General features: G+C 45.4%; 1 pseudogene; it reads right to left on the minus strand.

Annotated features, from left to right (window-relative positions):
* Nucleotides 1-20312, minus strand: part of LOC127672444 (developmentally-regulated GTP-binding protein 1-like) — a 48429-nt pseudogene that overhangs the window by 15090 nt on the left and 13027 nt on the right.

Below are 20312 nucleotides of genomic sequence, written 5' to 3' on the forward strand. Positions count from 1 at the left end.
GCAACAGAGTCAAAAACAACCCCTGCTCCAATTGTTAGGGAACCCACAAGAAGACCAAGCTGCACATGTGCTACAAATGTGTAGGAGCCATAGGTCCAGTCCCAGTGTGCACTTTGGCTCAGTCTCTGTGAGCCCCGATGGACAAGTAGGTCTTCTTGTGGCGCCCTTGACCCCTCTGGCTACCTCAGTCCTGTCCCACCCTCTTCCTCAAGATTCCCCTTGCTCCACCTAATATTAGGCTGTGGGTCTTTGCATCTGTTTCCATCAGCCTCTGGATGAAGCCTCTCAGAAGACAGTTGTGCTAGGCTCCTATCTGCAAACACAGCAGAGTATCAAGGGTTGGCTCTCTCCCATGGGATGGGTCTCAAGTGGGGTCAGTCATCAGTTGGCCATTCCCTCAATCTCAGCTCCGCCTTTATCTAAGCACATCTTATAGGCAGGATAAAGTTTCTATGGCTGGGTTGGTATCCTTCTCCCTCCACTGTAAGTCTCTCCTGGCTACAGGAGGTGGCCACTTCAGGCTACATATCCCCAGCTGCTAGGAGTCTCAGCTAGGGTCACCCCCATAGACTCACCTCACCAATTTCCATTCTCTCTCTCTCAGCCCTCTCCCAGGCTCCCCCCATTCCTTAGCCCTTTCCCATCATCACCCTCTCTCCCACACATTTCCTTACCCCCATCCACTTCCAATGTCTATTTCATTTCCCCTTCTGTGTGAGATTCAAGTATACATCCTTGAGCCCTTCTTGTTACTTAGCTTCTTTAGGTCCGTGGTCTATAGCCTGGTTAACCTGTACTTTATGGCTAATGCACACTTATAGGTGAATACATACCATACATTATCTTTCTGGGTCTGGGTTATCTCACTCAGGATGATGTTTTTAATTCCATCCATTTGCCTGCAAGTTTCATGGTGTGTTTGTTTTTAATAGCTGAATAGTATTGTGTTGCATAGATGCGCCTAGGTTTTCTTCACCCATCCTTCAGTTGAGGAACAACTAGGTTGTTTCCAGTTTCTGGCAACTACAAATAAAGCCACTATGAACATAGCTGAGCAAGAGTCCTCGTGGCATGGTGGGGCACCCAGGGGCCCAGGAGTGGAATAGCTGGGTTTTGAGGTAGAACTATTTCCAATTTTCTGAAAATCCATCAGATTAATTTCCAGAGTACTTGTACAAGTTTGCACTCCCACCAGCAAAAGAGGACTATTCCCTCTTCTCCACATCCTTGCCAGCATCTGCTGTCACTTGAGGTTTTTTTACCTTAGCCATTCTGATTAGTGGAAGATAGAATCTCAGGGTTGTTTTGATTTGCATTTCCCTGATGACTAAGGATGTTGAACATTTCCTTAGATGCTTCTTGGCCATTCAAGTTTCCTCAGTTGAGAATTCTCTGTTTAGTTGTGTATTCCATTGTTTAATTGGGCTCTTTGGTTTGTTGATGTATAATTTCTTGAGTTCTTTATATACTTTGGATATTAACCCTTTATCAGGTGTAAGGTTAGTAATTTTTTTTCCCCAAGTGTGGTCAATTTGTCCAATTGAGGATGTCTTTTGCCTTACAGAACCGTTTCAGTTCTGTGAGGTCTCATTCATTAATTGTTGATCTTAGAGCCTGAACTATTGGTGTTCTCTTCAGGAAATTTTCCCCTGTGTCAGTGAGTTCAAGGCAGTTCCTCCAGTTTCCCTTCTGTTAGATTTAGTGTGTCCAGTTTTATGTTGAGGTTTTTGATCCACTTGGATTTGACTTTTGCGCAGGGTGATAAATATGGATCTATTTTCATTCTTCTACATGTAGACATCCAGTTAGAGCAGCACCATTTGTTAAAGATGTTTTCTTTTTACATTGTATAATTTTGGCTTCTTTGTCAAAAATCAAGTGTCCTTAGTGGGTTTATGTTGGGATCTTGGAATCTATTCCATTGATCAACTTGGCTTTTTTGTGCAATAGTGCTCTATAGTACAGCTTGAAATCAGGGATAGTGATACCTCCAGAAGTTCCTCTATTGTTCAGAATTGTTTTAGCTGTCCTGCATTTTTTGTTTTCCTATGTGAAGTTGAGAATTGCTCTTCCAAGGTCTGTAAAGAATTTGTATTAGAATTTTGATGGGAATTGCATTAAATCTGTAGATTGCTTTTGGTATGATGGCCATTTTTAATAAGTTAATCATACTGATGCTTAAGCATCTTTCTTTCCTCTGATATCTTCCTCAATTTCTTTCTTCAAAGACTTGACATTTTTGTCACACAAGTCTTTCCCTTGGTTAGTTAGAGTTACACCAAGATATTTTATATTCTTTGTGGTTATTGTAAAGGATGGTGTTTCCCTGATTTCTTTCTCAGCCCATCTATTGTTTGTATCAAAGAGGGCTACTGATTTGTTTGAGTTAACTTTGTATGAAGGTGTTTATCAGCTGTAGGAGTTCTTTGGTAGGATTTTTAGGGTCACTTACATATACTATCATATCATCTATAACTAGTAATACTTTGACTTCTTCCTTTACAATTTGCTTCCCCTTGATCTTTAGTTGTCTTTTGTTGTAGCCAGAACGTCCAGAGCTGGCTCCAGGCTATTTATCCAACCTCAACCACGAGCTTCTGCATGGCCAAGAGAAGCATGTAACCATCCGCACATCATGGCCGGACACCATCCCACCATCGCCCCTCCTACCTTCTATGAGGGCGCCCCATGCCCCAGTGCATTTGAAATTTGGGGTCTATATGGCTAGAAAAGGGCTTCAATATTCCTCAGCAGGAAGATGACACAAAGGCCATGTTCTGGGGACTACAGGGGGTGATTATGCTTATGCTAGACAGAAGCTTCATGAGCAGGTAAATCAATGAGAATTTCTGGAAGGGTGAGAAGTACAGTGGAAGCAGGGAGGTGGGAGTGGGAGATTGATTTGGGACCCAGATGGTATGAATGGATCAGAGTCTAGATTAGAAAAGAACAGTACACAGGCAGGGGGAACAGCAAGTGTAAAGGCCCCTGTTCACACCCGGCCTGCTTCCTGCTCACACCTGGCCTGCTTCCTGCTCATACTTGGCCTGCTTCCTGCTCACGCCTGGTCTGCTTCCTGCTCACACTTGGCCTGCTTCCTGCTCACACTTGGCCTGCTTCCTGCTCACACCTGGCCTGCTTCCTGTTCACACCTGGCCTGCTTCCTGTTCACACCTGGCCTGCTTCCTTCCTGCTCACACCTGGCCTGCTTCCTGTTCACACCTGGCCTGCTTCCTTCCTGCTCACACCTGGCCTGCTTCCTGCTCACACCTGGCCTACTTCCTGTTCACACCTGGCCTGCTTCCTCTTCACACCTGGCCTGCTTCCTGCTCACATCCGGCCTGCTTCCTGCTTACCTCTTACCAGTTACAGACTTGGGATGGACATGGAGGCACATGAAAGTCAGAAAACTTCCCATCAGTACTCACTCTGCCTAAATTAGAATGGCCTAAGCAAAGTGGGATGCTGCTGCATTGGTGAGGGTTCCCTAGAGGAAGAGAATCAGTAGAATGAATATATATTGAAAAGGGATTTATTAGACTGCCTTACACAGTATACTCTAGTAATCACTGTCTTCCATTGGAGCACCAGACAGCTGCTCAGCCCAGGAGAATGGCACCTCATTAGTCCCACTGTGGCACTTAAGGCCTGGAGGATTCCAGAAGAGCCATGGTCTTCAGTCCATGTGTGAAGGAGCTAGATTGTGACGGCAGCCAAATAACACTCGTGCGTGCACTCACCTACAAAGGCAGGCGGGCAAAACCCAACAGCTCCCTCGGATCCTCTTACAGCTGGGCCATCTGAAGGAGAAGCAGCACACTCTTGGGGAGGATACCCTCTCGATTAACCACTCTGGAGGTCCCTCAAAGTCCCAATCGGAGGCATGTCTCTTAGTTGAGACACTGATATAGATGTCATGGAGCAATATTGCTTACTGGTATGCTCATCCATCTTTCTTATACCGCCCAGGACCTCCCAGAACAGGGTGGCACTGCCCACGGTGAGCCAGGCCCACCCGCATCCATTGTCAATCACACGTTCTTTCTTCCTTCGTTGTAGCTTGTGTCAAGTTGACCTAGAACTAGCCAGCACACCATCTTTGACTACATAGAAAAATTAAGGAAAGCCCAAGCTACACAAGACTGTCTGGGGGTGGGAGAAAGAATTGTTTAAAATTAAAAAAAAAAAAAGTTAAATGTTCTTTACTTAAAAATAAGCAAATAAGGGCTGGAGAGATGGCTCAGCGGTTAAGAGCACTGACTGCTCTTCCGAAGGTCCTGAGTTCAAATCCCAGCAACCACATGGTGGCTCACAACCATCTGTACAGCTACAGTGTACTCATATTCATAAAATAAATAAATAAATCTTAAAAAAATAAGCAAATAAAATTTAAATTTAATTAAAAATAAGTAAGTAAAGAAAGAAATGCAAATGGAGAAACGTGAGTGTGTGTGAAAGCTAGTCTAAGAAGCCTGGGGGAGGCTGTAACTCCAAATCTAAGAGATCTCGGAAAACACAGAATAATCAAAACATCAGCTGTTGCTGGGGAACTGGGGAAGACGCAGATCACTAAGTGAAGAAGTGTGTCTCTGTCTCTGCCTCTGCCTCTGCCTCTGTCTCTCTCTATTTCTCTCTCTCTCTCTCTCTCTCTCTCTCTCTCTCTCTCTCTGTGTGTGTGTGTGTGTGTGTGTGTGTGTGTGTGTGACAATTGTGAGCTGCCCAACACAAGGGCTTTGAACTAAACTCACATGTTCTACAGAAGCAGCAAGTACTTTTAACCACTCAGTCATCTCCCCTGACCCCACCCATGCTTTTTGAGATACGGGTTCCCAATGGCCTGGAACTCAACGCGTAGGCTACACTGGTCGGCTGTTGAGAGGAATCGTGGCCTCTCCAATATCTTCTAGAAATTGAATTCAGGCTAACTGGACCATCTTCCTAACACATGCACTAATGTTACCACTTCCCAGTGTGGGCAGGGACAAAAGAAAACTTCAATATCATAAAAAAAATACTGTGTTTTACTCTACCTCTAAGAAACCTGGTTTCATCATGGAAGTTGACATAATGCTCCTTTGGGAGTCTATCCCACCATAGTCAGCATAGTTACAACCAAGAAACTAAATGTCAGGCAGACATAGTGGCACACACCTTTCATCCCAGCACTGGGGAGGTAGAGGCAGGTGGATCTCTGAGAGTTCGAGGCCAGCTTGGTCTACATAGTGAGTTCCAAGACAGCCAGAGCGACACAGTGAGACACTGTCTCAAAAATAAATATGAAAGGACGGAAGAGAAGAGAAGGAACAGAAATTAGCATGGACGTGTGAAAAGAACACTTATTCACTGCTGATGGAAGTAACAAACTGGTGCTGCCACCAGTGAGACATCAGAGCGATGGCTCCTCAGAAAGTCCAGAAACAGATCGATCGTGTGACCTAGCCACAGCACTCTGGGCACGCGGCCACTGTGCGTTCTATACCTCCACTTGCTCACTCATACGCAGTGACGTGACACTATTCACAGCTCAAAGGAAAAGGGACCACCAACCTAGGTATCCATGAACTAGTGATGAATGACAAAACTGTCTCTCATGTGTTCACTACATATTACTTAACTGTTGACATTATAAAATCTGAGGCAGATACTGGCGGTGCACACCTTTCATTCCAGCACTCAGAAGGCAGAGGCAGGTGGACCTCTGTGAGTCTGAGGCTCGGAGCTAGGAGGACCAGGCTTCCAGGCTTCTAGAACAGTAAAGGCTACAAGAAGAAACCCTGGATTTAAAACCAAAAAGAAACAAAGAAATTATGAAAAATCAAGACCCATGAATGTATGGAGCTAGAAACAATAATTCTGAATGAGCTTGACCCACGGAAATAAATGCCACACGTTCTCTCAGTGTGGGTCCTAACTTTGAGACCTTAGTTTATGTGTTTAACCTGGGATGCCCGTAGAATCCAGGAGTCTAGAAGGGCCTCGAACATTATAAAAGAGGGAGCAGATATTATGGGCAACTATATCATTTTATGCCCTCCCACATTGCACAAGGCTTGCAGTTGTCTCCAAAGTCATTCAGCACTCACTCTTAACCCAAATAAACACCTAATATCCCCCATCTCCTCAGCCTCTTCTTTGATCCCTGACGCTAACAGTTGACTGTTACAGTCTGTCTCTAACCACTGCACCTTCCAGCCTACATCCTGTGAACCGGGTCAGAGAACATCCACGAAGGTTTCCAGTAACCAAGGAAAAATATGTGACTCAGCAGCTCAACTTACGCAGGAAACCTCCAAATCTAGAGTCTATGCTTTCCCTTACCCATCAACTGCACCTCCTCCCACATCCCATAAGCAGATTCACAGTTTTCCATGTTCAATTCCAGGAATGGTACCCTGTCCCCTCCCCGCCCCCACCTCTGCCTCAGACACACCCAGCTGATGCCTCCTTTCCCCATCTAAAGACAAAAAAGGCCACGAGGTCCATTCCATCACCTCACAACTCGCTCTTGATCTCTGTGCTCACCACCCCATGGCCCTCCTCTGCCTGTCTGCATCTGGGACCAGACCCTCTCCTTCCTGTCACCCAGCCTTTGCAGCCACCCCTACTCTGCCACCTTCAGACCGTGTGCCAGGTAGATCTGCCTTTTGTCATCTCAAGCTTTTCTGTAAAATGAGGAACAAGAAACAGATAAGGAACCCAGGAACATGTCCAAGTAAAACTAAACACCTCACCCTAACAGAGGGTTTCCCCTTACACCTTAATAAACTGCCATTTTCCTATGGGCCACATCTGTCCCCTCTTTATCCTGAGCCAGTCCTTTGTTCTCTGGGACAAATACCTTTTGTCATCTTCCTTGTTCCCCTTCCCCTTCTTCCTCTCCCTCTATCTCCTGTCTTTGTCTCTTGTTCCCTGACCTTTGTACCCCTGGAGCAAATAAGTCTCCTTTGTGCTGAGAATTTGGTCTTGGGGTTCCTGAGCTGATACTTGTCATCATGTCTCCCAAATTTAAGACATCAAAAAAGTTCCATATGCCTTTAATCCTAGCACTTGGGAGGCAGAGGCAGGCAGATTTCTGAGTTCTGAGGCCAGCCTGGTCTACAGAGTGAGTTCTAGGACAGCCAGGGCTACACAGAGAAACCCTGTCTCAGAAAAAGAAAGAAAGAAAAGAAAAAAGAAAGGTTCCATAACCTTCCCAAAGAGCACCACTGGCTGGGAAGCATGTGTTCAAACAAGTGAGTCTATAGCAGGTGTTTCAAGCCTCAGCAGACACATAAACAGCTAATTTCCACCTGGCCTATATCCCTGGTGTGGCTAACTGTCCAGTCTTACAGGCGTGGGTAGGGGTAGAAAGTGGGGATCTGCATGAGATCAGCAAAACAGAGAAGCTTCCTGAAGCAGAGACTCTGGAACCTGGGCCGCAATGCCTCTTTAATCTAGACCTCTCCTGGTTCTAGTAGAATATGCTCATTACCTAGGACCCTCAACCCTGCCCAGAGAACCTTCTCTCCATAGTGGGAGACAGTAAATGCAGGGACTCATACGTGGGTCAGAGCTATGAGTGTGATCGTGTGACTGTCATAAATGGGGCATCTGTGTCAACCCCACATAGAGACTCAGGGAATGCTGCAGAAGAGGGGGCGGGGTGCAGAATGAACCTGAGAGCCAGCGGATGGGGAAGAGAAAGCATCACTGTGAAGTGATGGAAAGGACATGGAACGTACCGGGGCAAGACTGAGCCAACAGGATCGTTCAACAATTACGAAGCACTGATTGATCTGACGGATTACCAAGTGAGAATACTCAAAAGGGGAAGGGCGTGACGGGAGGTCTTGGGATAAGGAAAACATGGTAGATATATATCATCAAGACACATTGCATACATATCAATATAGACATGTATTAAACTGCCAAGAGAAAAACAAAAGGCTTTCAAATTAAAATTTACTACTTAAACACTTATGATTCAAAATAGCACTAAATATAGTCACACAGCTGTTCAGCCACCAACACCCCCATCTCCATAGCTCTCTCCTTCCTAAACCGAAGCTCTCCATCCATTCAGCACTAACCGCTCATCCCTCTCCCCATTCCTGCTCCCAGAACTCTACATTCTGTTTCTGTGGTAATAGGTGACATAGGGATCTTCCACGTGTGAAATCATGTGACGTGTACTGAGCACTTTGTCCTCAAAGTTCAACCATTCCGAAGCTGGTGTCAGAGCTGCCGTCCTTCTTAAGGCTGAATAATATTCTGTCACACAAACGTCGCAGCACATGGTGTCTATCTGTTAGGTTAGGAGGCATTTGAGTTGTCTTCATCTTTTAAGTTTTGTGACTAGAGCTGTTCTGAATGTTGGAGAAAGAGGATCGGATGAGGAAGGAGATGGAGCAAGAGGAAGGGGTGGAAAAGAAGACAAAGGAAGAGGACAATGGGAAGGAGATGAAGGAGGAAGAAGGAGGAAGGGGGAGAGAAAGAAGATACGGAGAGGTGGTGCAGAGGAGGACATGGAAGAGGGACAGATAAACAGAGGAGATGAGAGAGGGAAAAGGAGGAGAAGACAAAGAAGGAGATGTAGAGATGAAGAAGAGAAGGTGATGGATGGAGGGAGGGATGGAGGAGACGTGGAAAAGACGAAAGAGATAAAGAAATGGAGAAGGAAGATGGAAGAGGAGGCCGAGGAAGGGAGGAGGAGAATAAGGAGGAGGTCTCAGTAGCAATGAATAAACACCAAAAGTCTCCAAAGCACAATAAAGAAAGCAGAAGTTAAGGGTGCAGCAATGGGTGGAAAACCTTTTGCAGGGGGAGGAGGCACCTTGTCAGAAATAACTTTTGACTCTCGGCCTGGAGAATGAGGAGAGTTCATTCATCCATGAAGATGTGGAGACAGAAAGCAAAGAGCAGTGAAGAGATGAGTCAGGACATGGAAGGGTCCCAGAGGAACTGTCTGCAGCCATAGTCCGACCTGCACGCGGCTGAAGTGTAGTGGGCCCTGTTTGTGAAGAGAAACACACAAACGCCATTTATAGCAGCTAAGGTCCAGGGCTGGCACAAAGGCATACCTTGTACATGTGACGGTTGTTGAGACTTCTGAACGTGGGCGACAACACGGCATCCTGGAAGGATGGGAAGTCACTTGGACGGAGATGGTGCGAGCACCTGCTGGAATACTCCCCAGCCTGGCTTAGGAAGGTTGCGTATGTGGAAATAACAGGCTTGGAGTCATTTTCTTCAGATCCCCAGATGCAGCCCTGGGCTACCCACACCCACCTGTCAGGAAAGCGGCTGGACTTCAACGCTGGTTTTGTGTTCTTCCAAAAGCCCCAGCCCCAGTCCAGGCACCATATAACAACTGACTCGATCTTTCACAGTAGTATTGTTTGGGAAAGAAGCAACCAAAACCAAAAAGAATATAGAAAGAAAGAAAAAGGAAGGAAGGAAGGAAGGAAGGAAGGAAGGAAGGAAGGAAGGAAGGAAGGAAGGAAGGAAGGAAGGAAAAGAAAGAAAAAAGAAAAAGAAGAGGGGAGGGAGGAAGAAGAAAGAAAGAAAGAAAGAAAGAAAGAAAGAAAGAAAGAAAGAAAGAAAGAAAGAAACAAAGAAACAAAGAAACAAAGAAAGAAAAGAAAGAAACAAAGGGGAGAGAGAGAGAGAGAGAGAGAGAGAGAGAGAGAGAGAGAGAGATTGATTCAAAATACTTTAAGGGCCGGGGAGATAAAGTGGTAAGATAGATAAACAGATTAAATTGATAGACAATTTAGTAGAAGATGATAGATAGATAGATAGATAGATAGATAGATAGATAGATAGACAGATGATAGAAAGGGTAGACACCACATCTACCCTAGACCTCTCTGGACATCCAGGTTCATAGCTATCTGAGTAGCTGCTTTTCTACCCTGTCTGGGTCCATGTCTCTGTGTACATCTCTGTCTATATTGAGTGTTGGCCCTATACCCCCAAGACCGTGACCAAACAGCCTAACATCTTCGAGCTCCAATCTCACCCCTGCCCTCACCATCTCACCTCCTGCTCTCCGAGCCTGGTCTCGCTCCTCCTCCCTCCTCATTGCACCAACACAGCCTCGGGCCTCTCCGAACACTCTCTGTTCCAGATTCTTAGTCACATCTTCTGAGACCGGCTCGCTTTATCAGCAGACAGACTTGAAGCTTCAGGGAATTAAGGCAGGGACAGTGCTCTCTATTTTTTTCATGCTCATTGTTATCTCTTTAAAAGACTTATTTTATTTTGTTGGTATGTGTCTGTGCTTGAGGATGTGTGCTGTGTGTGTGCCAGCGTCCACAGAGGACGGAATGGGTCATCAGATCCCTCGGAACTAGCTACAGGTGCTGGTCAGCCTCCTGAGGTTTGTGCCTTGTTCACAGCAGCTGCTCTTCAGCCCTCAGTGGCAAACTCACTCGCATTCCTTCCTGACAGCAGAACCCAACTTCTTCCAATGTAGACCGAAGACCACAGTTATCTTGGCATCTTCCAGGCCTTCAGCCGGAGACAAGCTTGTAGACTGAATAACTACTGAGTTTTCAGCTTCTCCAACATTAAAGCCTGTATCATGTGAGCTGATCTAATCTGTTTTTAATATGTATGCATTCCATCCACTCCGTTTCCTAAGAGAACTTTGCTAATACATGACAAGTATGAAAAACTAAAATGATTTCCCTAAATGGAAAGAAAATAAACACAATACATAAAAATAACACTGGATGGAGACTTAGAGACTAACAGAAAGACAGAGGCCCCTGAAGGGGTACTTCTGAGCAAAGACAACATTCCAGAAAAGCCACATGTGCTCCCAGGTGACACTCACACACGGGTCCAGGTCACTACGATATCCAGGCCCTGAGTACAGTTCTGGGTTTCGAGAACTTACTCTTGCAGGCAGGACGCTGGGATTCTAAGTCCGTGAGAACCTTGCAAGAGAAACCTTCACATCTGTGACCTGGCATGTCCCTGAACACCATGCCCTTCCTTCAGAGTTCCCAGAGTCCCTGGCACACACAGAGGAAAAGGAAGACCGTCAATACAGGTCATCCTTGGGAGCTAGCTGCCGGGGTGGAGACCTACAGAGGCCTTTCCAAAAAGACCGGAGAAGGGGCTGGAAAATTCCAGGTTCAGGAAAAGAAAATGTCAGGAAGTAGGTAGAACAGTTACCCTCAGAGGATGGTGGGAATTAATATCCCCGCCAGTGGGTCCAAACTGATAACCTTAGAAAATATCCCCTCACACCTTACCTATGTCCTTGGGTAATCCGGCAGAGAGTCAGGCAACATATCCTTAAACCCCATACTTCAAAGATACATAAAATCTGGCTCGCACTGCCTTATATAGCCAAAGCTGGCCTTGAATTTCTGACCCTTCTGCCTTCCCCTCCTGAGAGCTAGGATAACAGATGTGCACTGATGTCCAGGATATGCAGAGCCTAGTGCATAAGCCCGGGGCCTTGTGTGTGCCAGGCAAGCGCTACACCAATGGAGCGCCACCCCAGCCTCTCCCTGCCCGATGAGCATCTGTGCCTTCTGCCCTCTCTTCTCCTCATTACATCCAGACCACTGCCCTGCCCCCTACGTGACAGTGGCACTGCTGCTGGAGCTTTTAGAACATAAGCCCGGGCTCTGGCAATCCCCAAAGGATGATCATCTCAGCTACCCATACCCAGGACTCCAACTAAAGAGATAAGCATGGTGGTGTCGTCAGAAGGTACGTGCCTTGCAAGTATATGGACCTGAGTTTGATCCCCAGAAACCACATAAAAAGGTGCCATGCTGGCTTAGTCAGGGATCCTATTCCTGCACAAACATCATGACCAAGAAGCAAGTTGGGGAGGAAAGGGTTTATCCAGCTTACACTTCCACATTGCTGTTGATCACCAAAGGAAGTCAGGACTGGAACTCAAGCAGGTCAGGAAACAGGAGCTGATGCAGAGGCCATGGAGGGATGTTTCTTACTGGCTTGCTTCCCCTGGCTTGCTCAGCCTGCTCTCTTAGAGAACCCAAGAGCACCAGCCCAGGGATGGCACCACCCACAGGGACCCTCCCCCCTTGATCACTAATTGAGAAAATGCCTTACAGCTGGATCTCATGGAGGCATTTCCCCAACTGAAGCTCCTTTCTCTGTGATAACTCCAGCCTGTGTCAAGTTGATGCACAAAACCAGCCAGTACACAAGGGTGTACAATTGTACTCCTAATGCTAGAGATACAGAGGCAGGAGGATTCCTTGACCTGCTGGTGCCGGCCAGCACAGCCTGACTGGTGAGCCCCACAAGTGATAACTTGTCTCAAAGGAAGAGAACAGCCTTCCTGAGGGCAAAGATAACACTGGAAGTTATCTTCCAGTCCCCCTCCCCACCCCACCCCCCACATACGCACACAGAGGAGGAGCAAAAATGGACAGCAGAGAAAGGAGATTTAGTCGATAAGATCACATTTGGGAAGAGACACAAAGAGAGCCTGGTCCATCGCTAACCCTCCATTGTCTAGGCTCGAGCCTCTTGCAAGGTTTAACGAGTTATCAGAAATGAGTACAAACTGGGTTGGGGAGATGACTCAGTGGGTAAAGGTGCTTGCCCCAAAAGCCTGAGGACCTGCACACATTCCCCAGAACACACAGAAAGGTAAGTCGGAGAGAACCAGCTCCACAAATTGTCTCTGGCCACCACCCCCACCCTTGGCCATAAGCACAAAAATAATAAGAAAAAATATTCCCTAGAACCGTGTGAGACTCTTCTTGTGAGGCCAGCTCCCCTCTGGCTCTGCCAAGGCTTCAGCCTTCTTTCCTCAATGTGGGATTCCTGATAAAATTGTACTTCTCTGGGTCTGTGTTCCAGTAGTTGGATAGCACCAGCATCTCTCTTTAAAATACCTTCTTGCTGCCATGACAGTTACTGTTTCACCTCCCCAGCATCTCAGCATCCTAGTACTCCAGCATCCCAGAACCCCAGCATCTCAGCACCCCAACATCCCAGCACCCCAGCATGCCAGCACCCAAGTATCTCAGCACCCCAACATCCCAGCATCCCAGCATCCAGTGCCCCAGCACCCCAGCACCCCAGAATCTCAGCACCCCAGCATCCCAGCACCCCAGCATCCAGAAGCCCACTGTCTTTCTTTCTATTCTCCTCGTGCCCAGCCAGAGAAAGCTTTCAAATACAAAACCCCAACTTTGGCTCCTCTTCTCAAAAATCCTACCAAGGCTCCTTATTTCCTTAGGGATACAAACCTAAAGTACTGGGCTAGAAGTGTTGTGGATTTGATATCTCTCTCTCTCTCTCTCTCTCTCTCTCTCTCTCTCTCTCTCTCTCTCTCTCTCTCTCTCGTCCCCACTCCAAGATGGCCTTTCCATCTCCCCACTCCTCTAGTAAATGTGATGTGTAACTATGGTGTGATCTCTTAGCTCCACACCTTGCCCCAACCCACCAAGGTACCCCAGACCCTGTATCCTAGAAGATGTGGCTTAGTTTTGTAGAGTGCTTGCGTATCCCTGGGCTCTGCCTCCAGCACCACATAAACCAGGTGTAGTGGTGCATAGCTACCTGCTGTTCCAGTTGGTGCATAGCTACTTGCTGTTCAGGGTGCTTTCTGTTGTTGCTAAGCAACATGTTGCTGAGCATCATGGGGAGGAAAGAGGCTGCTTGGCTTTACTTCCACACGGGGCAGGAGTTTGGAGCAGAAGCCGCGGAGGAACACTGCTTCCTTTGACTTGCTCAGCTAGCTTTCATGTGCAGACTAAAGGAGTTATCCACTCCGCCCCAGTATCAACTAGCAATTACGAAAGTGCCTCATATTCCCACAGAACAATTTGATGGGGGCAATTCCCAGTGGAGACTCCCTCAACTGAACTGTGTCAAGTTAACAGCAGAAGCTAACAGAGCTCTGTTAGCCCAGAACTTGGAAGGTGGAGATCAGGAGTCCACAGTCATCTTTAGCTGCAGAGTGAATTCAAAACACCCTGGGCTATGATGATAGTAGTAGCAGTCGCAGTAGCAGCAGTATTAGTAGTAGTTGTTGTTGTCAGCAGTCTGTCTAAGCTCCGCCCCACAGTTGCCTGGCAACAGCCAGGTAGGCCTGGCCCCTCCTCTTTCTCAACCTTGCCCTCTTACTCTTGCCCTTTTGCTTCCCTCTCTCCCCATCCCTTCCTCACTCCCTCCACCTCATCATGGCCGGCCTCTACTTCTCTCTCTTCCTCTCTGCCTTTCTCTTCCTCTGCCACCCTCTTAACTCCCCTCCCCATGCCCTGAATAAACTCTATTCTGTACCATAGCATCAGGCCCGCTGAGACATCACCTTCCTCCATACCTCACCACACCTCCATAGAATATATCCCCCATCCCTTTATCTTTTTATAAGTAGTTTATAAGTAGTAGTAATTCTCTATTCCCCAAACCTGGTATAGCAGCTCAACAAATGCCAGCTATGAACTGCATAGCAAGATACCTTACAGTATGATCGTGTATGACCTTGTCATGCAGTTACCAGAGACTTGCTGGTAACACTTCATGGTGTTCTCATTCTGAGAGCAAGACATGCATGATCCTCAACTCTTCTAACGTAGATAAATGGTAAGATGAGTCTTGGGAAATAAGTATGTTGCCTCTTGTCACCAAGACCAGTGATCTAGACCCACGTGGTAAAGGGGAGAACCGACTCCTATAAGCTGTCTCCTAACCTCCACACATATGATGGGCACGCCCAGAGCCACACATATTAATTAATCAATTAATTTAAAATAGCTACTAGTCCTGCTAAGCTCTTCCTCCTCATGCTCCTGTGGCTCCCTTCTACTTTCCTGGCCTCCACAGATACTCCGAGTTAAACATATATCTAAAGGTTGTAAGCTGGGAGCCACCAATGAAATCACGCGGTGTGTGTCTCCCTAGTCTGGGTGGTTTTGTCAGTGTGACTGATGCAGTTCCCTGTTGACCTAGGTAAGGCGCAGAGATGGTGGGAAAAGAATAACCTCGGTGTTGCACTATTGGGTTTCAGACCTGGGGCAAGGAGCTGAGGTGCCTATTTAATAAATATATCAAAGCAGACTTGGCCTCCAGGTTCTCCCAGCGTCCCTCACTCTCCCTGCTTATTACAGGGTATGGAGGCTGGGCTCCCCCACCCCCACCCCCTGCCCCCAGAGCCTTTTTCCCTATATAATCCAGACATTTTGTAGACATTTTGATCACCAGCTCTCTCTCTCTCTCTCTCTCTCTCTCTCTCTCTCTCTCTCACACACACACACACACACACACACACATACACACACACATACACACACACACACATTTTGATCACCAACTCTCTCTCTCTCACACACACACACACATACACACACACACACATTTTGATCACCAACTCTCTCTCTCTCTCTCTCTCTCTCACACACACACACACACACACAATTTTGATCACCAACTCTCTCTCTCTCTCTCTCACACACACACACATACACACACACACATTTTGATCACCAACTCTCTCTCTTTCTCTCTCTCTCTCACACACAGACACACACACATACACACACACATTTTGATCACCAACTCTCTCTCTCACACACACACACACACATACACACACACATTTTGATCACCAACTCTCTCTCTCTCACACACACACACACACACACACATTTTGATCACCAACTCTCTCTCTCTCTCACACACACACACACACACACACACACATTTTGATCACCAACTCTCTCTCTCTCACACACACACACACACATTTTGATCACCAACTCTCTCTCTCTCTCTCTCTCTCACACACACACACACACACACAATTTTGATCACAAACTCTCTCTCTCTCTCTCTCTCTCTCTCTCTCTCTCTCTCTCTCTCTCTCTCTCATTCTCTCTCTGCCCCCACCCACTCCCACCCCTCCCATCTCCCTGTTTCAAGGCCATATCCCTAGCTTGGTTCCTTGGTGCCAGTGACTCTGCCCAGAGCTGTCCCCAGGTCACCTGCCTTCATACTTGCAGTTTGGCTAGAGTTAGCCTATTTCACCATCAGAGAAACCGGCTGCCCTGGGGTTATTGCTCTGACCATACTCACAAAGGAAAAGTAATTGGGCAGGCGACTTCTTTGTGGAAGGGAAAGAAAGGTGTACCAGAGCCATACAGGAAGAGAGCAGAAATAATGACCGGAAACCTGGCTTTAATTAGGATGTGAACTAGGAAATCCCCAGGTAAGAGTCAACAGTGAGGGCAATTTCCTGCCTGCAAGAGAACAGCTGAGACCAGGAGAATGACTTCCCCAACACCACACATTAGGAACAACTTCTTTGCTTCCTTCCCTCCCACTGCCTCCTTGCAGAGACAGCAGCTGGGCCAGAGGGCACTCTGTCGACTCTGTCGGTGAGCATTCCCAGAAGGAGCTGAATTCTAAAACCTTCAAATTAGAAATAAATAAAATCTGCATCTTCTCCCTTTATGGGATGTTAGGTAAAACAGCTGTCGACTGTATTTGAGTCTTTGAACTTTACTCTAGACAGAAGTAGTCCTGGTCCAGGGCTTCTAGGAATTGCCTAGAGGAATAAAGTGGTCACTTCAGCATTGGTAATGACCAAGCACTGAGTAAGTGGCTATGAGGTATAGGTCTGGGTTACCTGATCCAAGATAAAAAGACAGGCCACCATTGCCAGACTGACACTTGGTCAGTGAAAGATATCTGATACAAAATTAAATTAAAATAAAAAAAACTATACTTTTTTTTTCATTTCTTTCCTTTCGTTTTTCTTTTAGATACAAGCACAAGCTTTGGTCTAAAGTAACATTGAGAAAAACATTTTTATCAGTAAAGGCATCTCCCCCTCAGCAAATACCTTTACAATGAGAAAAGGACAGAGCTGGAGAGATGCCTCAGCAGTTAGGAACACTGACTCTTCTTCCAGAGGTCCTGGGTTTGATTCCCAGCACCCACATGGCCCTCACAACTGTCTGTAGCTCTAAGATCTGATACCCTCTCACCCACTCACATGCAGGCAAAACACCAATACAAGTTAAGTAAATAAATAAATATGATTTTAAGAAATGAAAAAGATATTCCCTTGAATATGCATGACAAACTACACCCTTTTATTCTAGCATGCTCCTAAAGCCAGTGTTACATCTTAAAGATGATGCTTAATCATAAAGCCAGCACAATTCATCATGGCCAAATTAATTAAAGCAAGTGTTTTTACTCATATGTAAGAGTTGCTTCCTCCTAAGGTGAGGTTTGAGAGGCTGGCCTTAGGTATGAGGAAGACTAGGTTTTCATAGCTCAGGGGAAAGGGGTTTCCAAATGGGGGATTTGGTGGGTAAAATAGGCGGGGTTATGGGGGGGAGAGAACATAGGCATAACAAGTTAGTCATAAAGACCTTAATCCCAGCACTTGGGAGGCAGAGGCAGGTGGATTTCTGAGTTCGAGGCCAGCCTGGTCTACAGAGTGAGTTCCAGGACAGCCAGGGCTACACAGAAAAACCCTGTCTGTCTGAGGGGTGGGGGCGAGGTGGGACAAAACCTCCTGAAATAGAGACATGGTTGCAAAGTAACCATAACAACAGGTAGTCAGCCACAATTACCTTTTTAAACAAAATATGGTGGTTGCTGTTGTTCCTGGAACCCACAATACAGAACCATTTGTAGTAAGGTTACAAGGGGGCATAGCCCAATCCTTGAGAAACAGAAGGTTAATCATAAATAGGAATATACCTTGTACCTAGTTGTATCCATTTTAACTGTGTGCCAAGCTATTTTTTGGCATGCCCAGTTAAAATGCACCTGCAGATTTACAAATTTATTTATTTACTTAATTGTACAAGTATTTTGCCTTCATGTTTGTATTTGCATTAAGTGTGTACCTCATGCCTATGGAAGTCAGAAGAAGACATCCGAGCCCCTGGAACTGGAGTTTCAGGTGTTTGAGAGTCACTACATGGGTGTGGAGAATCAGGCCTGGGCCTCAGCAAGACCAAAAAGCGTTCCTAACCATCGAACCACCTCTCTAGCCTCCAAACTGAGGATTTTAATGATGTATTCAAAGGCCTGATACTTCCTTATAAACTCTTTTTTTTAATTTTCTACATTCTTTGTTTACATTACAAATGCTTTCCCCTTTCCCTGTTCCCCCCTCCCCATAAGTCCCATAAGCTCTCTTCCCTCCGCCCATTCCCCAATCACCCCCTCCCATTTCTCTGTCCTGGTACTCGATGACTCTAAACACACTTAAAGCTATTTAAAACAATTTAGCGTTGCAGTAGACAATTAACCTCTTCTTTAATCACCCTGGCAGGGGCAGAGGTCACAGCAGTAGCACAAGTTCCTCACTACTTGCTCCTGTGTTCTGGATTCCCCGAATGAAAGACACACACACACACACACATAGCAGACCTGAAGCTCAGTCTCTGTGGCTGACTTGTGTAACCTCAGTCAGAGAGGATGCACCTAATATGGCAGAGATGTGACAGGCTAGGGTAGGGGGACACCCAAGAGGCCCTCACCCTCTCAGAGGAAAGGGGGGAGGAGGGAGGGTCTCTGTGAGGGAGAGACCAGGAGGGGAAGCAGTGTTTGGGAGATAGATAGATAGATAGATAGATAGATAGATAGATAGTAAACAGATATCATTCAAAATCTTGGTTTTAAAAATAAATGTTTCTAGCCGGGCCATGGTGGTGCACACCTGTAATCCCAGCACTCTGGGAGGCAGAGGCAGGGATTTCTGAGTTCGAGGCCAGCCTGGTCTACAGAGTGAGTTTCAGGACAGCCAGGGCTATACAGAGAAACCCTGTCTTGGGAAAAAAAAAAACAGATCCAAAAAAAAACAAAAACAAAAAACAAAAAACAAAAAACAAAACAAAACAAAACCCAAGAAAAACCAAAACAAAACAAAATAAAAAACCTAATCTATGATACGCATGATGTTCTAAAGCTCTGGTCCTGATGTTACTTCCTTGATCTTTGTCTCAGTTCTGGTTCTACAGCACGGTCTCTATTGCCTGAGGACACCGATGGAGAGCTACACGTCCTGCTCCAGAGGCTGTCTCCAGGATTGCTCTACTCTGGGCTGCAAATCCCTCCATTCTGGAGTCTGAGGTGTATGCATGCATAAATAAAAGCATTTGTAGACTTTAAGGATGTTTTCAGTGATAGCCTCTTCAAAATAAATGAACCAGTTAACAAATAGGTTTTCCACGTCCATATCTTTGTTGGGCTTTTTGTCGTCATTTTTAAGACCTACTTAAAGACTTACAAAAATATCTTAACATTTACAGATAATCTTAATGCATTATATCATGATATATTTGAAATAATTATTCATCTCTGTTTTTAATTGTTTGCTTGTTCAATAATATATTTTTTAAATTAGGGTCTTACAGCAAGACCCGGGATGTCCTAGAACTCACTACACAGACCAGGCTAGCCTTTAACTCACAGAGATCCGACTTCCTCCACCTCCCAAGTGCTGGGATTAAAGGCATGACCCACCCTGACTGGCTGTGCTTCGTTTTAAACAAAGATAAAGCACTTTAGGTAAATACTTGTTAAATAATTAACATACTTAAGACAAAAGTAAACAGGTGACTCTGGAGGAATCCAGTAAAGATCACACTTTACCCTGCTTCTGATGTCTCAGACCCTAAGAGAAGTGAACTGTTTTTGTTTAAAGGAAAACAATTTCAACATGCCTTAAATTTTTAACTAATAATTACTTTAAATTAATTTATAAAAGACCACTAATGTATCACATGTATTTATAACTGTAAATATTTGAAGATACCATATATATTTTTTCGTGTGTTAGATACAGCTTCCTGTGCTCTCATTTAGAACTATCTCTTTAAAATATTTTCTAAATGTTATAAAAATAATAAAGATAAAAACAAAAACATTGGGTTTTGAAAAAGAAGAAGATATAAAGGATGTAAGTATGAAATAAATTTTTGGTAACAAAGATTAAAGAAAAAAGCTTTGGGATAAGAAAGAACTTGCACAGTAAGATAAAGATTGCCCTGGGATGGAAACAGATGCAAATCATGTTAAATTAAATTAAGATTTAAGTTTTAGAAAGACTGTAAAAATAAAACGTACAGAAACTGGATGTTACTAAATTACGTATAAAATAATGGTTTTCAGCTTAAGGTCACGATTCAGTAGCTGAAATTGATAAACCCTTGTAGAAGTTAGGTAGTTCTTCCTCCCAGTCCCATGCTCCCAGAAATAAAATTCAGACTCAAAATATATTTACAAATACCTTGGCCATATAGCTAAGATCTTCTCTGACTAGATCATAATTTAAAATAACCCATTTAGGGGGTGACCTTAACTGT

This window comes from Apodemus sylvaticus, chromosome 22, assembly GCF_947179515.1.
Source record: "Apodemus sylvaticus chromosome 22, mApoSyl1.1, whole genome shotgun sequence".
In the NCBI taxonomy this organism is placed as follows: domain Eukaryota; kingdom Metazoa; phylum Chordata; class Mammalia; order Rodentia; family Muridae; genus Apodemus; species Apodemus sylvaticus.